At 38.8% G+C, this 22,023-nt stretch overlaps 1 protein-coding gene across 1 annotated transcript in view; it reads left to right on the top strand.

Moving 5' to 3' along the window:
- Ctnna2 (catenin alpha 2) overlaps positions 1 to 22,023 on the top strand; it is a 1,018,251-nt gene that overhangs the window by 753,030 nt on the left and 243,198 nt on the right. The window lies entirely within an intron of this gene.

Here is a 22,023-nt window from a genome sequence, read left to right as displayed (position 1 = left end):
ATTTCCCCCGCTTCAAAGCTGTCTACGTGTAAAAGGTACGTAAGAATCTGTAGCAAAATCCACATTTGGCCCTTTGCTTTACAAAAGCAACTTGAGAGAAGACACAAGAAGGCAATAATTTGGGGCTTGGCTATGATTTTTTTTTTCCTTCTCCCTTTGCGGGCGCTGGAGTTCTGCAGTGAGCCAGCCCTTTTTGGTGGTGATTGGGGAATGCTTTCCAAACCCATCTGGTTTGGGAAGCCATCCCAGTCCCAGTGATGTGAGATCCAGTATGGCAAAACATATCTGTGTACAAGGAGGCTTGCATGAGATCCTGCTGGGGTTTCATCAGACTACATAGGTATTTGTGGGGCACACAGTAGACGAATAAAGATTCTGCTGTATGACATGGGGAAGACTAACTCTGACATGTGCTGTTCCTGACGATTGCACAGCCCTGCAATATGCCTCACCCCAGGAAAATGTCCTAGAGAATGGGTAGGAAAGAGGTAGTTTAAACCATAATGAAGCTTCCCCTCTTCCATGATGAAGATTCCTGATTAAGCTTTGAGAGTGTACTAAATTGTGTTGTATCTCTCCTAATTATAAAGAGAAGCCCTGGTCTGTTTATTCCACTCCTAATTGTATGTAGGAGTCTTTGCAATGAATAAACTCTCCCTGTCTTCTATTTAGTCTGCTGGGGCTGTTGATCATCTTTAAAAAAAAAAAAAAAAAAAAAAAATCCTCAGGATGGCTGAGTAAGCAGGTGGGAAGTGAATGTGGGTAAGCCTACCTTCTTGACCACCATGGTCATAAAAGGTAGTAGGATGTGAATCTTTAGCTCCTCTCTTTGAATTCCCATCATTTCTGCCTCTAGGAACTTAAAGTGTGGGCACATCTATCATGTTCATTTTGATAGGATGGAAGGTGGATTACCAGATTCCAGGTTCCACTTGCAGATTGGTCAAGCAATTTGAGTGTCCTTTAACAGCCAAGATGGAGAGACCAACCAATGGAATTAAAGTCACTAAAGACTGGTGGGACTTTTCAGGAAAAGTCATATGAATAGTGGCATGAATCATTCCATTTTGTATTCAACTATGCTCTGCCCTGGTCATTTATCTTTGAGATGGATCATTTAATTGAAAAGAACACAAATTTGAAATGTCCTAGACATCACATGCTGTCTTAGGAGCTAGAAGAGACATTAGAAAATCAACCCCCTTCATTTTGCACATGATGAAACTGAGGCCAAGAGACATGAGGGGATTATTCAAGGTCATACTGCTTATTACTGGCACAGATGTTTTCTTTTGTTATCCCTCCGCAAGTGTTGTTCTTCCTATGCTATTCCTGATGGTTGTCTCTTCTCACTCTTGCTTCTAACTCTGGACTGGGCATTTGCAGATTTTGTCCTGGCACTTCTAAGGTGCTGCAGAACACTTTAACAGACAGACAAACAATTTCACCATCAAGTAGTTTCACCTCTTGCCAAAACAATTATTCCTGACAGCAGGCTGGCTGATTAAGCCATAAAGTCTAAAGGGTTGGGGAAGGGGGGGTTGTTCAGGCACAGGCTGGGGTAAACAGCAGCCAGCCACTCAGCAAATACAGTGCATACAAGCCACCCAATCCCTATGGCTGCTAGGAAGAAAATCGTCCTAATGCATGCAGTTTGGCAAAGTGGTGACAGAGGCTGCCAAATGGGCAAGAAGAGGTCCCACTTTGGATGTCACTTGATTTGTAGAGCTGGTACAGAAAGGCAAAAAAGAGTTGAGTGTTGGCAAGAAAGAAAGAGAATAAAATTAAATTCACTGCATTTATATGTGAATTTTCTTCTAAGTGTGCTACTCAAAACTTAGAAGATGCTTCTAGGCTATAATTAAGATATATATGGCTTTTCACCTTATTATCACACAAATCATCTCATCTGTATAGTGTCTTTAAACCTTTCTCACCTCTAATGTGGCAAGTTGCATCTTTTCTACAGTTTTAAACCCCTTGGCAGAACTGTATACATTAACAGATTGAAATGAGCTTTATTGAAATTTAGCTATTCCAAGTCATCTAAGTTGCAGAATCCCAATTTATTATGTATTTAAAGCATACCAGCACTGATTAAATCAATGCAAATTAGGTTAAATAAGAACAACATGAATCAAGTGTTTCAGCAAAGTTGAGTGGAGAAACAACAACTTTTGAGTCACCACAGCAAGTCGATAAAGCTGTTTTTCATGAGTTTTAATTTCATGCTTCTAAATGTCCAACATACTGAGAGAGAGAGAGAGAGAGAGAGAGAGGCACTCACCTAGAGTTTTTTTCCCCTCCTGTTTGTTTCTCATGTCTCTTTACCTGTCTTGTGAGAATGTCTGATTTACTGGGTGATATATGTGGCTAATATCTGTACTTGATCAATCTCTTTTTCCTGCTAACAGATTTCTGTCAGCAATTCTTCTCCTTTCATGTTGAATATCTGATGAGACATGCTTGCCATACTTTGGAAATACCCTTGACATTTTCCATATTTATATGGGGAAGGATCTTGAGCCCACCTTGTTGAACTGCTATAGCAGCACTTGTAAATGTTGGGCATTGGGAATATATCCTCAGAACATCCTGCCAACTTGTGATTGGGAATTGAGGACAGCCCCCAAACTGGGGTTTGGCAACTGGGAAGGATGGCCGGGGTGCTTAAGGTGTAAAGCTAATTGCTAAACACAACCTGGAACTAAGGGGGAAATAGAAGAGAGAAACTCGGACAGCAAGGTTCCTGCAGTTGGAGAAGCTAGAAATATAGCTTGGAGGAGGGAGAGTTGATTAGTTCTTTCTCTCCTCAACTTTATCAACTAATATTTGCCTAATAAGCTCTTGGATTTTTTTGGTACTCCATGTTGTGGTGAGGGGTTCATGTGGAGGAAGCCACATACAGTTATTATTATTATTGTTGTTGTTGTTGTTGTTAGTAGTAGTAGTAATAGTAGTAGCAGCAGCAGCAGTATGTTATTACCTTTCCTAATTCATCTCAGCTGAAGGCCACCTCATTTCTTCATTTTAGTCAAAATAATTTGTGATACAAGTGTAATAATGTCTGAAATGAACTTGCATTCCAGATTGGCTTTCCATTAGTAGTCTTTGTCAATATTCAAGAGGGGAGAAATTCAAGTAGTGATTTTAATGTTCTGCCTTAGCTAGCGCCAGCCTGGACCTTGGTCTTTATTCTGTTGTCTTTAATTTTCAGTAGCAGTGAACCATGGCTTTTCTTTAAAAGGAAACACTTAGAGAAATTGGGGGAGGGTTGGAGTCACAATTTTGAAAGAAGAAAATTACCCTTGTTGTTCCTGTGGGCACGTACCACACAGCTGGCATTTTATAGAGTGCCTCCACAGATGGGTGTGAGCCCATGGGTGAGAGTCCTTAGGCTTCTCTCAAAGGGTCTACTTAGGAGAAAGGAATTAGAAAGGGGAAGCCATTCCTATCAAACTGTATGTTCCTCTTAAAACAAGGTAGTGTTATGGATAAGAATAAGAAAGTACCTGGCTACAGGATTGAAGACACAGAGTCAAACCCACTCAGATACAGTCATCTGATCTTTGACAAAGGTGCCAAAAACATACATTAGAGAAAAGATAGCCTCCTTAACAAATGGTGCTGGGCCATATGTAGAAGAATGAAACTAGATTCTTATCTCTGATCCTGCACAAAAATCAACACAAAATTGATCAAAGATCTCAGAATTAGATCAGAAACTGTGCAACTTACAGAAGAAAATATAGGGTCAACACTCTAGTTTTTAGGCACAGGCAATGACATTCTCAATTGGATCCCTAAAGCACAGCGAATAAATTAAGAGTTAATAATGGGACAGCATCAAATTAAAAAGCTTCTGCATAGCAAAGGAAATGACTAAGGGAACCCATGGGATGGCAGAAAAATCTTTGCTAGCTATACTTCTGACATAGGATTAATATCTAGAGTATATAAAGAGCTCAAAAATCTTTACACCAAAAAAATCAAATAATCCAATTAATAAATGGACAAATGAATTAAGCAGATACCTCTCAGAAGAAGAAATACAAGTGGCCAACAAATACATGAAAAAAAATGCTCAACATTATTAGCAATTAGGGAAATGAAAATCAACATTACACTGAAATTTCATCTCACACCAGTCAGAAAGGCAGTCATCAAGAATGCAAACAATAATAAATACTGGAGAGGATATGGAGAAAAAGGAGCACTTTTACACTTGGTGGGACTATAAATTAGTACAACTACTATGGAAATCAGCATGGGAGTTCCTCAAAAGACTAGGAATGGAACCACCATATGAATCAGCTATACCACTTCTAGTGTTTTCCCTGAAGAATTAAAGGCATCTTACTACCGTGATGCATGCATACCCATGTTTATAGCAATGCAATTCACAAGAGCCAAACTATGGAACAGCCTAGGTGTCCATCAATGGATGAATGGATAAGAAAATGTGGCATGTATGTATGTATATATATATATATATATATATATATATATATATATATACACACACACACACACACAACGGAGGTTTATTCTATTCAGCCATAAATAAAACTGAAATTATGGCATTTGAAGGTAAATAGATGGAACTAAAGTTCATCACGTTAAGCAAAATAAGTGAAGCTTAGAAAGTTAAGGGTTGTTGTTTCTCTCATATGCAGAAGCTAGACAGGATAAAGGAAAACAAAGGTGGGGGTATATCTTCTAAAAATCCAAGGGAGATCAGCAGAGGAAAGAGAACAAGAGGTGGGAGGCAGGGAGGGAGCAGGGAAGCGCTGGGAAGCGATATTGGCCAAATTATCTCGTTATATTGTGTGTATGTATGAATGAATATGTAACAACAAATCCCATCATTATGTACAACTATAATGCACCAATAAAAAATGTGGGAAAAAATAAATACCTGCTGTGTTCAATGAATGATGTGAGCAATAGAGATAAACCAAAGAAATATCGGCTCAGGGGGCCTCCTGTCAAGTTACCCTGGGCCCCTCTTCACAGGTCTTCTCCGTTCTGATTCCTGCTTTGATCGTGGCATGGTAGGCTTTACTGTTGTTTTATACTTGGTTCGTCTTTGCTTACTTTACTTTTTATTCTTCAAGGTTGATGTTAGTTCTCTATGATTCCTTAACCAACTTACTCCAGCACCTTTCCCGTTGGGAAGTTATCCCTTATTCCTCTCCATGCTAATAACAGCTTATCTTTACCCATTTGTGTCCTGTTTATTTTATGAGTATGGCAATAAGTTATAAATAGAACATTCTCAAACAGAAAGGGACACTGTACATCTTGAGATCAAGGAGATAAATCACCTCAGTTGGGATTTCTGCTTTGCTACTTTTTATCAAGATGACACTGAGCAAGTCACTCCCTGCTTAGTGAAGTCAGTGGAATGGGGTTAAGTATGGCTACCTTAAAGGACACGTGGGGGAATTAAATGAGATCATGTATTTTAGAGTCTTGAGACTCACAAGTATAGGCCAGAGACCAGCAACCTCAGAGCTTGTTAGAAATACATACTCTGAGGCCTCTCCCCAGACTCAAGTAAATCTGCATCTAACCATTAGCCCTACATAATTTGGTAAGTTTTGAGAATCATTCTACTGGAGCCCTGACAAATTCTAACCTGAAACAGAAATCCAGGCCTCATTGATTCCCTAGTTTTGTAACAGAAATTGAAGGGAGAGAAAGGTTATGTGATTGCCCACCCTTGGTGGTGGAATTGGGTCAAAAAGTTAAAAAAAAAAAAGAAAAGAAAAGAAAGAAAGGGAACTTTCAGAATCATGTCTTCTCTCTCCCACTAGGTTTTAAACACATAGAATGCAAGCTTTGTGTTTATCACGGTCTGTAGCACTTGGCAGGGTTCTCAATAATTAAGTTTGGTTTAATAATCAGTGTGTCAGGAACTGTAGAAGCCTCATAGGTGCTAACTCTGGGCATCTTCTGGCTGGCTTCATTCCCTATTATCTTTAAGAGATAATAGTGTTCAGACATCTGGCATAAGACTTTGATTTCATGTTCCCAAGACAGGCAGCAGTAGCATGGTGATTGATCTGACAGGGCAGCCCAGCATGTTGCTCCCTCACACTCAGAACTGTGAAGGGTCAGGAATACATGAGGGAAAGTGCTTTGGAGGTGCATGAAAGCTGATTTCCCAGAAAAAAAATCTATGACATTACCAAAGTTTGCTTACATTACTTCTTAGTTTTTTGTTTTTTTTTTAATCATTGCCAATCTGCCACTATGGCATAAGTGTGTTTCTCATGGATGCTTTCATTATAGAAAAAAAAAATGAAAAAAAGGAGAAAAAGCAAAATGAAAAAATAAATTCTAAATAAAGATCAAATCAGCTAAAACCCAAATACCCAGAAATAAACTGTTAAGTTTTGAATAGAGAGTCTTTCCTTAGAAATTTCCCCCTCTTGTTTAGTAATCTGAATGTTACCGTTTTTTAGCCATTACAGGATACACAGTGATGAATACATATACCTTTGCATATTTGGGCAACTGTGCCCTATATTTTAATTCTAGACGTGGAATTCGTGTTCAGAGGGTGAACTTTAAAAAGGTTTTGAATACATAATGCAAATTGTCCTCCTGAGACTATTACACATGCTTCACCCTCAATGGCAATTTTGCTGCTTTCTCAAGAAACCTTGGAATGTCACACATTAAAACACTGCTTGGTCCCTTCTCTTTCACCTGCTGGGAACTGACTGAGATGAGTGCCTGAGTCTGTTCTTGGTACCATGGAGCCATCCTTCTTTCTGACACCCGTTTTCTCCTCAATTCTGAGGAGGCTATTCCCAGTTAAGGAGAGTGTTGGATTTGGGACCTTCATGGTTCTTTCTGGTTTCTCATGAGCATTCAATTCCTGCTTCTTATCAAGTAGCTGGCCAGACCAGTTATTTTCACAAAGTGTTAATATCTTAAAATAGTTTAATAAAGTGTTACTTAAAGAATTCTGTGGTGGCAAGAGTATTCAAACATATTTATGAAATGCATAAGATGGTTCCATTCTTTGAGATTTACAACATACTGTTCATTTACATCACAAACCTTATTTTTCATGTTTTCAATCATTCACTTGGGTTGTGTATTAACACTATTAAAATAAAACCAATGTACTAGTACAATTTTGAGAACATTTATTTGATTGCAGTCCTTAGGTACATTTGACTTTAAATTGGCTACCACCATATGTGTTAGTCACCTTTTCATTACTATAACAAATGCCTAAGGTAAATCAACTTAAGAAGAAAAATGTTTATTTTGGCACACAGTTTTGGATATTTTGGTCCATAACTGATTCTCCCTTTGCTTTTGGGTCTGTGAGAGGGGAGCACATCATGGCAGGGTATGTGTGGAAGAGCAAAACAATTTGCCTCAGGGCCAGAAATTGAAAGAAGAGAAAGAGACTGGGGTCCCACAACCTCCTTTAAGGGAATGCCCCCTCTGATCAGAGAACTCCCACTAGGCACCACCTCTTAAAAGTTTCTACCACCTCCCAATAGTCACATTGGGGAACAAACCTTTAATACATGGGCCTTTGAGAGCTCCTCAATATCCAAACCAAGAAGTGTTTCTAAGGTTCACATTTTACGCAATATGGAAGACTGCTGGTGCAGAAACCTGGGCCATGTTTGATCACAAGCAATTAGGGGGATAGCCAGATAGCTACAGTTGTTCTACTTGATATTAGTACATCTTACCTCCTCATCCTAGCCACAAACAGTGGAGCCAATTTAATTATGTAGTAAATTCTGTGTCTGGTACATTTTGGCACCTAATTATCTTGTTTTGTGGAATTTTCTAGATGTTGCTAATTTTGTCCTTACAAAGCCCTAGAGACAGTCCTATTATTTTCTTACTTTGAGACCCTCTAATATCTACCTCTACAGATGGGAGATAAACATGAGAGCTCTATTGGAGTGGCCACACAACACTGGTAAACATACCCTCTCTTTTTTTAGTGCAGACTGGCTCAGTCATGGATGCACAGAGACTCTTGTGGAATTGAGCTTATTAAGTAGTTTGAATACTTGCCTAATCAAAAGCCTTGAGAATCTAAAGTAAATATAAAAAGACTCTATATTACATTGACATAGAGGCACAAAATATTAACCTTAGAAGGTACAAACTTACAGAGTTGAGTTTACACAGATTGATGCCTTCTCAGTGTGTACATCTATTTTGTAGAGGAAATCCCTCACCATTCAGGAGCAACGAGTCTTCTGTGGGAAATCAGTTGGATGCATTTAACTCTTCCTTCAAACTGTCTCCCATTCGCAGGACCCACTTTGTCATCTCCCACAGGCACCCTGAGAATGCCTTTCAATGATTTTCCATACATGTTTGTTGCTATACTTCTTTGTTTGGGTTAGCTTATGTTAAGTCAAGTTGGGGATTCAGCTGGTGATGCGTAGTTAGATAAAATGTGGTCCCTGCCTTCGTGTTCTCAGACGTGGAGTGGAGATGATGAGTAACATGCCAAAGTGATTCATGCTGTGGCAGAAACATAAACAAGGGCAATGGCTGGAGAGATTGCTCAAGCTCATTGAGCAAGGCCAGGGAGAGGGGACTGGAGGAAAGGAAGAGGAACCCGCCAGATGGGCAGATATAGAAGGCCACTCCTCAGTAAGCAAAGTCTGTTGAAAAACTGTGGGATCTTCTGAGATGCATTGGCTGTGTAGAGCATAGGTGGGAGAGAGAAGGATGAGGAGATATGAGATCAGAGTGTCAGTTTAGAGCCAGATTTTTTGCAATGGAATGTGTGAGTTCCAATATGTGGATGCAAGGAATATAATGCTGTTGATGGCCTTGAACAAAAGGGGAGGAAAGAGACACTGGAAGCAAGAAAGGCATTTGGGAGGCTACCCCATTTATTCAAATGAGATATTGTGTGCGGCTGAATAGATTGACATTACAGCTGGTCAGGGCACGCCACGTGTAATGATAGTTCTGCAGGGGAATGGACAGTCATTTTAAATGGGGATTTTCTGAGAAATACTTTAAGGTTATTACCATAAAGTGAGTTGCTTATGGGTAAAAGAAAGACATGGAAGATGTAGAAGTAAGATGTAGAAGTAAGTTCCAATAGTTGTAAGTAGTTGAAGATCTGGACATATGTCACAGGTGCACAATGAGAGATTCCCTAGAATGTGCTTGGTGGTTATGGTGGCTGTAGTAGATGCAGATTCCCCCACTCCCCAAATAAAGATTAGAGTATGGCTGATGAACAATCAGAAATCTTCACCATTAAATAAGGTGATGTGGATATGGAAAGCAACCTGATGATAGGAATTGAAAGCGGTTTGTTTGTATGTTATATACAAATTGCATGTTTTGGATAAAGGCATTCTAATTTTAAATAAACCCTATTCGACTAGTAAGCAAGCAATACTCCAGGATGTATTTAATTTGGGGTTTGACACAAACATGTGCAAAGCTTTTTTGAAAGTGATGTTTTCAATGTAGAAAAATCCTAGGGGACAGAAAAGGTAGACTGCCACAATAGAAGGGACAGTTTAATAAAATTGAGAAACATTATCCGATCCATATGGAGGGGCATTAATGTGTGGTCCTGAGACTGCCTTTAATATGCATTTCACATTGCTGTAAAAACCAAAAAAAAAAAAAAAAAACCCTTTGAGATTAATAGGCTTTGAGAGCACTCCTAGATTGTCAAGGATTACCAACACTGGGGAGGACCCTGACAGTGAGCAAGTCAGCAAAGAAAGTATTCAGAAATGGCACTGTCTGCTGAAGGGCTCTGTGTCCACAACCAGCTAACATTGAGCATATCCTTCCCCAAGAGGGTTTGTCATTGGCATCTCATATCAGCATAAGATTATTCCTTCATGGATAGACCTTATGTTACCTTCTCAGATATGAAACAAGGTGATGGTTGGAGTTTGTGTCCTTCAGAAGGCAATTCTATTTTTATATTTTAGAAGATGAATCAGAAACACCTGACAACTTAGTGAAGAGGATTTTTGAAATTTCTGCATCTATGATAAAGAGAAAAATGTTCTGCCATTTTAAGCTGTGTGACTTGGACAAATGATTTAACCTGTAAGCAGCAGTTTTCAACACAGTAAAAAATAAAATTAAACTTAATCATAAAATTAGAAATGGTTCAGATGCTATTGAAATAGCTACGTATACCAATTTCTATTATGTAAGAGCATAATTACACAATATAGCTTAAAGATAAGAAGGAAAACAAATCAGAAGCACAAAGATCAAGTTCTACTAACTCACTCTAACTTGATCTACTTTCAATACTGCATAAAAGTAACACAAACACCCAAATATGTGGTCATTAAAATGACGATGTTTTGTTTAGCTTGAATATCTGTATGTTGTCTGAAGGTATTTTCCAAGTGAAGCAGGTTGATTGAGATCTGCTCTGCTCACTCAAGTGTTGTCTATCAGCTGGAGAATGAGCTGGAAACTAGATAATCCAAGATGGATTGACTCACAGGGAATGGCAACTGGCAGGCTATTGGCTGGGATCCACTAGACTGTAGGCTAAGATACCTTGGTTCTCTCCCACATGAGATCTCATCCTTTAGCATGCCAGTAGTGATCCTGTAGTGATTGCAGGGTTCTAGGAATAGCAAGAGAGAAGAAGTCTCAGTGTATGTGCACTTTTCAAGACTCATAACCTAGCAAGTTTCTATTGTCTATTGACCGAAGCTAGTCATGTGACTTAAGGTAAACTTGACTTAAGGAATGTAGAAATATGCTCCATCTCTTGAAAAGAGGGGAAGAATTTTGTGGTTGCTTTTGCAGAATAAATATAGCAGTAGTGGCTTAATGTCACTACAACTGTATATACTAAATGCTGTCAAGTGATTTTTATTTCTCAAGCCTTCAACAGTATCATCTATAAACACCAAGATCTGGCAGCAAACGTATCACCTACAGCTTGTTAGAAATGCAGAATCTCAGGCCCTTCTCAAGATATACGCAGTCAGAACCTACATTTTACAAGATCTCCAGGTGATTCATAAACCCGCTAAGATTTTAGAAGCACTCTAGCTTTTTTTTGCTATTCTCTTTCCTAGGGTTGCTATGTTCTCCTGTTGAGTGATAGATCTTTGATTTTTAAAGGTGCCAAAACTGTTTCCTTCTGCACAATTGAAACAGAACAAACACAGGTTTAAACAGTAAAACAGGTTGCTTCACAGCATGAATAGCTGGAGAGAGAGGCTATAACATTTTTCTGCTCAATTGTCCTTTGCCTGTAAAAATAGAAATTTAAAATTAAAATACCAGTACATAAATATTCAAAAAATATTGTATTTGACTAGGAAGCACCATTTAGATGTTAGAGTAATCTGAAGAAGTAAAAATGGGAAGCACATACTTAAACTGACCTTTTGTGTTCCTCAACAATTGCTTAACCACCTTGGTTTTCTGAAGGTCCAAAGATCAACTCCCCAATCTTTATCCCACGATTTAATTATCTTTAAAACATATGCAAGTCCCTTGGGTATTCTTTTGAATTTTTTCCAAGTAATAGCACCAGCAGAACGTATGAAGCATCTAGATGTGCAGGTCATACGTCTAAGAAATACAAATATCCTGAAGTTTGGTGGATTCTCTTCATTTCATATTGTCAAAATAAGGGGAAGAAAGTAGGAAAGGGAAGCTAAGTTTCTGACAATACAAGTTTATTTCACTAGGCTGAATATATGTAAGTGCCATCTAAAAGACTGGTAACTTTTCTCAACTTTTGACTTTCATTTAAGTGAAAGAAACTGATTATGATTTCCAAAGCCCTCCCCTAGTTTGCCTTTTGCCTGGGGGCTGACCAGAACAGAAAAAAATAAAGAAAGTTTGCATTAAAGCCTAATGCTCTTCTTTACTACGAAGTTTGCTTGGTATGTTCTCTCCTTAGAATGTAACACACCTCCTTTGACTAATGCTACTTTAATTGTATACGCTTTGGGGTCCTAGTCTTGTCAATAATCAGCCAGCCAATCAATCAATGGTTAACATATTTCTTTACCAGTTACTCTATGCATTATTCTAGGTTGGAAACCCTAGGAAAGGGAATAACAGTAAGCATACCAAGTAAACAAGCAACCAGATCAGTTAATTATAGGTACAGATAAAACCAGGGAAAAGTAACATAGAACTGTGTGGAAAAGAGAAATGAAGGCATGGGATCTGTCTTATGTAAGGTAAGGCAAGACTTCCTGGAGGTGTCCTTTGAATTGAAACCTGAATGATTTGTAAGAGCCATCTAAAGCTCAATAGGATGTGCATTCCCAGCAGAGGGAAAAGCCTGGGCCCAGGCCCTGAGGTCAAAGCAAGCCTGTGTTGAACAGCATAAGTGAGATGGGGTTTAAGAGATGGGAAGGAGGATTTTGAACATAAGATATGCTTCCTTAAAGAATCAACACACCTTTATGTAGAACATCATAAATACTTGCCAGCAACCTCATCACTAGAGATTATCTCAGGCATTAAATTGGAGTTGAATATATTAATTCTACTTATTCCTCACAATTCTATGAGATCCTACTATTTTATCAGTATACATAAGGAAATCAAGGCACATAAAATGAAGACACGTGCCTTAAGACAGATGGCACTAATGCCATGTGTTTCCTACATTTCCTAGATCCTAATGGGACAACTAAGAAAACTAGATACCAATCAGCCTTTTGACCCTGAAAAGGCCAAACCTGGCTCTTCTACAATCATCCTTTTCTGTGGAGATTCATCTAGAGTAAAAGCAGGAGAAGGGATGGGGCAATTCATACTCTCCTCCTAAATTCCCACTCCTCTCGGCCCCCTTCTGCCATCTGTTGCTGTTTGTGCAGAAAAAGAACAGAACAGAATAGAACGACCACACACATTCAGAAATCTCATTTTGTATGTGGGAGTCTGGATTCATTAACGAGTTCCTTAAACTCTCCCTGCACTTACAACACCAATCTAAACATAACCCAGTGAAGTCATGGGGAGAGGTGATGATCAGCTTTGTGATGCCGAATGTCAGCATCCAAATTCATCATCTGCTACTTCCTAGTAAGTGTCTTCTGCTTCATGCAGGTGGTTTTTCTCAACAGCTACTAAGTAAATAATGCTTATTTCAACATTCTCTAGACTCTACATTGACCCTGTAATTATAACCCCTACTTAATTCCATTTCCTTCATCAGTTCTTCCATTCTTACACTGACCCTTCACCCATCCACCCACAAACCTATGTATCCACGGATACACAGGTTCATTCAACAATCACATGGAGGGTGCTTATTCTGTATCATTAACTATAATAAGTGCTAAGGGATACAAGATTTTTGGGATAGCATTTTTCTCTTTGAAACATTTACTCCTTAGAATGGTAATCACAACCTCAAATGGCTAAATTAATCCCTCCCTTCTTTGCATATTATTCATCTGAAAATTAAGTGATCTATTAAATACTGTTTTAAACTACTCTCCAGATATTTCTGTATACCATCATCCACTTCCTTTTTAAAAAAAAATGTCTCCTAGGTTGAAATTTTTCAAGCGTGGACTCTAAATCATATTTCTGATAATAGCGAACATGGAATACAATTTGTATAAGTTCTAGCCTAACTACTTATTAGTATTTGTTTTGGTTTTGGTGGGGGAGTAAACTCCCTTTTTATATAAAGAATAGAAGTTAGATTGGAGAATATCTAAGATCCCTTTCAGTTCTGACATTCATGAGTTTTGTGACCCCTTAAATACTGAACAATGGTTGCAAAATGAAGGGAAACATCCATACAAAGATGTGGATGGCTTGTTACAAAGGCCACATTTATGCAGTGGGAGGTTTTCTAACTGTAATGTAACTGCCATGGGCTTAGAGGCTGGAACAAGTAGATTTAAAAACAAACCACCAAAAACTCAGAATGGACCTTTCTTGTGAAGCTCGGCCTTTAAAGAGGGACTTGGGATAGGCAGGAATTATTCCCTAGTCCACAGAGCAATGAAGACAGGAGATATAACTAAGCCAACTCTCCATTTCTTTCTTGGGATGCTGCATTTTGACACTAATTATCAAAACACAGACAATATCTGAATGACCCTAAAAGTGAACAATTAACTCATGATGACTAAAGAAAGATAGACTATCAGAGTTTCATCTCTATGCATAAGGAACTGCTGACAAAGGAAAAATCTCATCCTCTACCAAACCCTATCGCAGATGGGAGCCTGGCTTGATTGAAGCCCTACCTATTCAAATGGTCATCTTGAATTCCTTTGTACAGGTTAACTATATTTAGATAGTGATAGCCCTATATGGGTAAGTACTCATTGTAGAAACAAATATCTAAAAGATTCATCTATTGTACTTAATTTCAGTATAATTGATGTTTGAAAGGTATCTACTTATTTGAATGTCACCTAATAGGAATCAACTCCTTGCTTTCAAAATAATTGTTCAGGAATGGTTGATGGATACTAAACAGTTTTTAAATTGTTGTTTTCGGTTTTATTGCAAATAACTAAAGTATCATTTGATGAAATGAGACTGGCATATTGGACAACTGGCCACATCTCTTCAGAGTCAAACAGGCTTTGTGTCTTTATATAACATAAGGGATAGTACATCTTGCCTATCCTCGTTGTGAGCATTGCAAAAGCTTTAGAACTCTTTTTGAGATCCCAATATACCACAAAGAATATTATTCAACCAGGGCGGAGATCAACGTATTGTTCGCTTTGATGATTTTGCCCTTTCAAAATCCCAAATATGTGAAAAAAGAAAAGCAATACCATGCGAGTTTAGTGATTTAGACATAGGAAGACTGTACAGGGGTCTCTAATTCTGGAATTTTACTTTTCAGTCTGCATTGGCACCTAGCACACTATCCCAGCTGCCATAAAAATTACAAAGTAAACTAGTTGGCATTTACCACCTACCTAACTGCAGCAGTGTCAAGAGGGTTAAAATGAGACATATTCAAAAGTTCTCCAGAAGTATTTGATGTTCTGTGTAAAGGCATTAACAACTCATGAACTGGGTCCTTCTGCGGGAGTGAGTGTCTCTTCCTGTAGCCTGCTGGTAGGAAATGAGGCAAGGTTTTTCATCCAACTATTTTGGGAACAGATAAGAGAGAAATTGCATGTTATAAAGTAATAACCGGAATGTCAGAGAATAATTTTGTTCTGATTCTGACATTTAGCGACTGCTTTAATCTTGGGCATTATTTTTCATCCATTTAATATTTTTAAGGAACTCTGTGATTTATTCACTATCAGACCAAAGTGTCTTCATCGATAAAATGGGATTAACATTCTTGCCTTATAGCACAACTTTGAAGAACATAAACATAAGGATATATATATATATAGATAGATAGAGAGAGATAGAGAGAGAGAGATAGATATAGATATAGATATATGCCATTGATTTTAAAGTTTCATTCTACAGTTGTGAAATGTTTTTATTGTTTTTTTTGTCATTTTGGTAAGACTGCTACTTAAATAGCAGACGTTCATTTAACATTGCCATGTTCCCCCTTTCATTGGCCAGGTCACTTCATTCTTCAACAAAGTGGAGATCTGTGTTCAAAGAAATGCTTAAAGTTCTTCTCACATCCATGTTTCTTTTGCAATTCCAGCAGCTCTTCAACCTAAGACCAGGATTGAACCATGGCTTCCCTTCTCTGAAAGACGATACATACAGTCAGCTCTTGCTTCACAGAGTGGCTGCATGAGGAACAGACAGAGCATTTGAAATCACTTAAAGATGATGATCATGTGGAGGAATAGCTCTCAATTTCATTTCTTATTCAATATCAAGTGTGTCATGAAAGACTTGACTTTATTAATATCATTCTTCTTTTACATCATCGCTTTTGAATGTTTTAAAGTAAATCACAAATCTCATAATGTTTTACTCCTAATATTTTATACTTTCTTCTTCTTCTCTTTTTTTTTTTTTTTTTTTTTTGTAGTTCTGGAGACTGAACTCAGGGCATTGTGCATACTAGGAAAATGTTAGACCACTGGGCCCCATCTCCCCATCTGTTTAAAAATATAAAAGACTTAAAAGAAACACTAACAATAATACAATGCACCTTGGGGAATTAAGGATTATGCCTTTATAATATCTAATACATGGTTCATATTCAGATGTCTCAGGTTATTCTTCAAATATGTTTTCTTTTAAAGTAGATTTATTTGAGTCTGGATCCAATCCATATCTCCAAAATCTATTTCTTTGGGGAGACAATGTCTTTGAGAGAAACAGAGAGGAAGAATAGCCCTAGAAATTCCCCTAAGCAGAATGTACTAATATTCATTCACTCATTTGTGCAAATATTTATTGAGGTTTTTAAAAATGTGCTAGATGATATATATACATATATATATATATATATATATATATATATATATATATATATATAAATTTGGCACAATAGGTTCTCTGACATGATCACATATAAAAATGACTAAAAGAAACAAGATAAACAAAAAGTTTGTAACAGACATAACATGGAAAATCTTGGCAAACTAGCAAGTAAAGATTTATAGTATATAGTGTAGGGAGCTCTCTTGGGCAACAAAGGAAGCTTAAGAGGGCTTGGCGATTTAATTGGGAGGTGTTTTACTTGACAGGAACACAGAGGAAGAAAAGTTTATTTTGGCTTATGATTTTGGAGGTCTTAGTCTATAAACAGCCTACTCCATTGCTCTGGCCCAAGGTGAGGCAGTACATCATGGCAGAAGAATGTGGAGGAGGAAAGCAGCTCGGTACATGGGAAACAAGAAGCAAAGAGAACAAACTCTGCCTACCAGGGACAAAGTGCAAACCCCAAGTCATGTCCTCAGTGACCTACTTCTTCCAACCGCACCCTACCTGTCTACAGTTACCACCCCATTAATTCATATCAGTGGATTAATGCACTGATTAGATTAAGGCCCTCATAACCCAATAATTTTACCTCTGAATTGTATTTTCTCAGGCATGAGCTTTTAGGGGACACCTCATATCTAAACCATAACAGGGAGACAACACTAGGAAAAAGGAAACAAGATGGTTCTTCAGGCATGACATGTGGACAGGGGCTCCTGGTGCAAACCTGACTGGTAGTAACAAAATATTCTCAGGGCAGTATTTACTGAGCAAAGTACAGATGATGGGGTAAGTACAAACAGAGATAACGTGAAAGAAGTATGTTAGATTAGTGATTTGTCTTGAGAGACATTATTCCTTTATTAAACAGCGTGTTTTAAAAGATTTTGTGATGTATAGTGACTGTTTAGAATGTATGCAAATGAACTACAACCAGGGATAATTATGGAATTTATCCTTTTTTAATGCTATAATGATGGGCTTTAAAAAAAATTAGATGTTTTCTAATATGTCAGATGGCTATACATTCTAAGCCCTGTTAATTGTGGCAAGGTTTCATTTTCGTGAATGTGTTTATGTACATGCACTCATGGACTCTAATGAATGATAAAATGCTATATCACAAGAAGTGAGAAATATTAATGTCAGGTTAGTCTTTACTGTGACTATATTTAATCAATACCTTATTTCTGCTAACATGTTTTGCAAGGCTAGCTCTGACATGGAAGATAATCTATACTTTCAGAAAAGCTATAGACCTTCTGAAGGTGCTTTGTATTTTATTTATTTATTATTATTATTATTTTAAGTGTTCCAGCTTCGGAGAAGTAGGGTTATTCCTCTTGCTGAGGAAGCCAACAACACAACAAAACATGATTTTAAATGTGGGTGCTGTTTTCAGAGATGAGGCTGAAGATATTCCTGGTATGTGCACAATTCCACAGAGCCACTTTATCATTTTGTTTTTCTTTCTAGAAAGCAAATTAATTACCATCTGATAAGTATGTTAAATTTTTTTTTCCTTTGTAGTCTGTGACTAGGCTTTTATTAGTTGCATTGATGAAAACTAAGTAATACAGTGGCTTTTCTGAGCCCCTCATTTCTGGTGGTCTGAAAACACACCCATGAATGGATAAGCATGTGTGTTCTGGAACTGGAGGGCTGGTGCCCTGGGCAGCTCACGCTCTGCATGGTGCTACTTCCCCGAATAAACCAATAAGCCTATTTACCATTGTCATAGTAACACGCAATTCATGCCCACAGAGACTTAATCCCTGATAGGCGATTGTTCCCTTGCTTGGGCGGCCCTGCCCCCTGTGGGGCTGACTGCCACCCCCGGGCTCCCGCAGCGCAGCTCCGGGACGGACGGCTAGCTGCGGCTGGGGAAGCGGTCCTACGCGTCACTGGTCCAGATGCAGCCGAGCTGCCTGGCGCCCCGCCACGGCTGCGTGTGTTGCCATGACGATCGGAAATGCTCCTCAGGGGAGATGGGTGCCAGGGTTGCCTTGTCCGATTTCCAAAACCAAGTCACTTTTGTAAGTTCGTCGGCTTGTGAGAAAGATCCTCTTACCACTGGGTGCCAATCAGATGCCAAACTCCAAACCAACCAAAGCCATTTTGCAATCCAAGAGAGTGCTGTGGGTCAGGCCAACCCATGCCCTGCCCTGTGCCATTGGCAAAGGTAAAACACTTCCTCCTAATGTAGTTCCCGTTTTAAACCACCCCACACCATTCTAGGAGCCACTGAAGGGCATGATGGTGGGTACCGGAAATAGGGATACGATTTTCAACAGGAGAACTGTGGGTTCTTGAAAATGAGCCATCTTTTTGAAGAGAAATGGGTGGCCTGTAGTATTACCCCAGGTTCCTCACTTGAGGAAAATCTGGAGTCCTTGCTGGCACCAGCCCTTCTTTGCCCCACTGGTTACATCTTTCCTCTCTAAGGTAGCTCAGTAGTTCCCAAATCATACTATCACTTAGGAAGAGCTTTATTTTTGACTTGCATTAGACAGGCTACCAGCCCATCACATCCCAATCTTTTGAGATAACAGAGCTGCAGAAGAACCTGGGAATCTGGATTTTGAAGCAGAACTTCCAGGTGATTCTGAATATGCATTCAGATGTGGAAATTATTACGTAGATCTCCTTTCTTCCCCTTCATCTCTAGATTTTCCTCTTATCTCTCTGTCGCTTTTTTTTTTTTTTTGGCCTGCTATCAATCAAATTCAACTCCCCTTTCCCTCCTCTTCCTTCTGCCCCTCCATCTGTATGTATTGCTTAGCACCACAGATATCCAGAAAGATCCAGGCATCTGGCTGGGTTTCCAAGACACAAGCTCCTCCTGTCATATCTTACAGGACCCCCTACACTACTAGAAGTGACACAGTAGGAGAAAGATGATTTCCCCCCTGACTCTTTGCTAATGTCATGAGACTTGCCTTTTCTATAGCTTAAGATGAAAAATAATGCAGGTTCCTCTCAGCTGACATTAAAGACATTCCAGTTTTTGCGTTTAACATCCTCTTTTGTGTATTATCTCCTCTTAAAGCTGCAATTAAAGATTGCCCTCCAATTAAAAAAAAAGCATGTAAAAATTGAACTTGCACAAAGAGAGAAAATACTAAATGACCTCTGTGAATCAACCCCCCCTCCCATTATTCAGGCTGCTGTTTTACACAAAGATTCTCTTTTGAGCAGGAACACCATGAATTTTTTGATTTATCTAAAGTTTCAAGTAAAGCCCTATGACACCTTATTACAAAGATCATGAGAACCTCTCTAAGAAGTTAGGTGAATTCACTTTGCTTTGAAGAAGTCCTCAAAGACTTTCCCTAGGTCCCTCATAGGCTGTTCCTTACAGCTCAGGGATTGTGGCACAAGGTCATAGGTAGTGTCTGAGGGCAGCCGCCTCCACACTGAGCTCATTTCCTCAGATTTCATGTGGATTTGAGGTCAAGATCTGCAATCAAGAAGCCACCTCTGACTGTCCCAGCGTTAAGTCCCTACTGAAATATTAAGCTAACTTACAGATTTTATATGCTACTCAGTCAGCAGTTGTTTACTGGGGTTGTGGCTCAGTGGTACAGTGCTCACCTAGCATATGTGAGGCACTGGGTTCAATCCTCAGCGCCACATAAAAATAAAACAAAATAAAGATATTGTGTCTACCTATAACTAAAAAATAAATATAAAAAATTGTTAAGAAAAAAGTCTTACAGCACAGAGATGTGGGTGACTTAGGAGCTGTGAGGACTTAAAAAAAGAGAGAGATGGCAGATATGGATACAGATTTACATGAAAAGAGAAGTAATTCTTAAAGTGGTTTCCCAGAATGCTTGGAATAAACTCCTTTCTCAGTGTGACCTTGAAAATCCACACCGTCTGAATCTTGCCCATTTCCCTCCTCTCATCTTGCCATTACTCTTACTGAATTCCTTCCAGCTCCATTCCTTCCTTGATCTTCTCTTAATATCAATCTGTTTTCCAAATACCCTTCCCCTTATCTTTGCAAAGCCATCTCTTTCATTATTCCTTTCAACTTCGAAGTCACTTTCCCTGATTTCCTCAACCCAGAGAAAGCCTCAGATCCTCAGACCACCTCTTTGTTTGTTTGTTTGTTCTGGCACAGCACGTATCACTACTGGATATATTCTCCAGTGTATATATGTTTCTTCCTCTCCCTCACTAAAATATTAGCATGATGAAAACAGAGATTTTTTAAAATGGTATATATTAATTATTTTGGGTACTGGTGATTGAACCCATGGGCACTTAACTACTGAGCCACATTTCCAGCACTTTTAATTTTCTGTTTTGAGACAGGGTCTTGCTAAGTTGCTTAGGGCCTTGCTAAATTGCTGAGGCTGGCTTTGAACTTGCAATCCTCGTGCCTCAGCCTCCTGAGTCAGTGAGATTACAAGCATGCACCACCACCATGCCCAACAGAAAACACGGATCTTGCAAGACATTGAAAATATGTTCATTGAATATTTGTTGAATGAATAAATGAATGAAAGGTGATATCAGTTGTCAAGTAAGCTTATCTGACATTAAACTCGAGTGGTTCTAGAGGGCAGAGATTCACTCTAGGCTGAAGGGGACCAGAGTTGATTAAAGAGGAAGGGATGCTTGACTTGGACACTGTAGATATGTAGGATTTAGAGCTACAGAAAGAAGGATGGGTTTGTTTCTGATAAAGAAGAACTTGCCAATTAAATGATCTCATCCATGTGGGCACCACACCAGTTATTCAAGTATAGGTGATTCCCTTAACCTCAGTTTTCACTTCTGGTATTAGAGGTTATTAACGGTTATAACAGTGTGATTCTTAGAGCAATTTCATATTTTTCCTGATCAGGGAGCATTGGTATGTCAGTTTTACTACAACAGAAACCATATCAGAGAAATCAGGTTTAAACAACTGGTTCTTTCTCTCCAATATGAGAAGGGGGAAAACATTTTTCCCTTCATTGGCGAAGATGATGGTTATGGCTGATTAATCAGGCCATTAGGTACAGTTTTGCTGCATTCAGTAGAAGCAATGATGAGAATTTAGCTTGAATATTCATGTTATAAGTGCTTCATGAGTTTGGAATGCTTATAGATTCACAGAATTCGAGAGCTAAAAAGGACCTTAGAGATCGTTTAGACTCTGCAGCCCATCCTCCATGGCATTTATAATTGGGCAGCTTAAAATACCAAGTCAAAGTAATAAAGTGATCAGCTTATGGTTGCAATGCTAGCTGACGGACAAACTGAGGTTATCCATCAAACTTCTCTGACTCTTAGTCCAGTGCTTTTTATACTGAGCTTCATGTACTCGGTCATGTTACATAAGCAGAAAGAAAATCTGGAAGCAGTGACTAGGCATACTCAGAAGAAACCCCATCATCATTTTCAAAGTCGCAGTGGCGAAAGTGAGAAATACATGTTGAAGGAACAAGCTGGCATTTGAAAGGGTATGAAGCAATATCCTTCATCCTTTCTAAGAGTAAAGGGGGGTGCAAATTAGGCAGAGAGGATGCTATTGTTTTACTCCCCCTTTGGATTTTCTACCTTACACCAAAAGAGCCATGCTGAAATCATAACACACCTTTGCAGTTTTTCATCCTTTAACTGACAGCTTTTCTCTTGCAAATAGTGTCAAATGTC

Source organism: Marmota monax, unplaced genomic scaffold (assembly GCF_021218885.2).
Source record: "Marmota monax isolate L192 unplaced genomic scaffold, Marmota_monax_Labrador192_F-V1.1 WCK01_AAM20220418_F8-fsc00106, whole genome shotgun sequence".
Taxonomy (NCBI): Eukaryota; Metazoa; Chordata; class Mammalia; order Rodentia; family Sciuridae; genus Marmota; species Marmota monax.
This window is presented reverse-complemented; position numbering and strand designations above follow the sequence as displayed.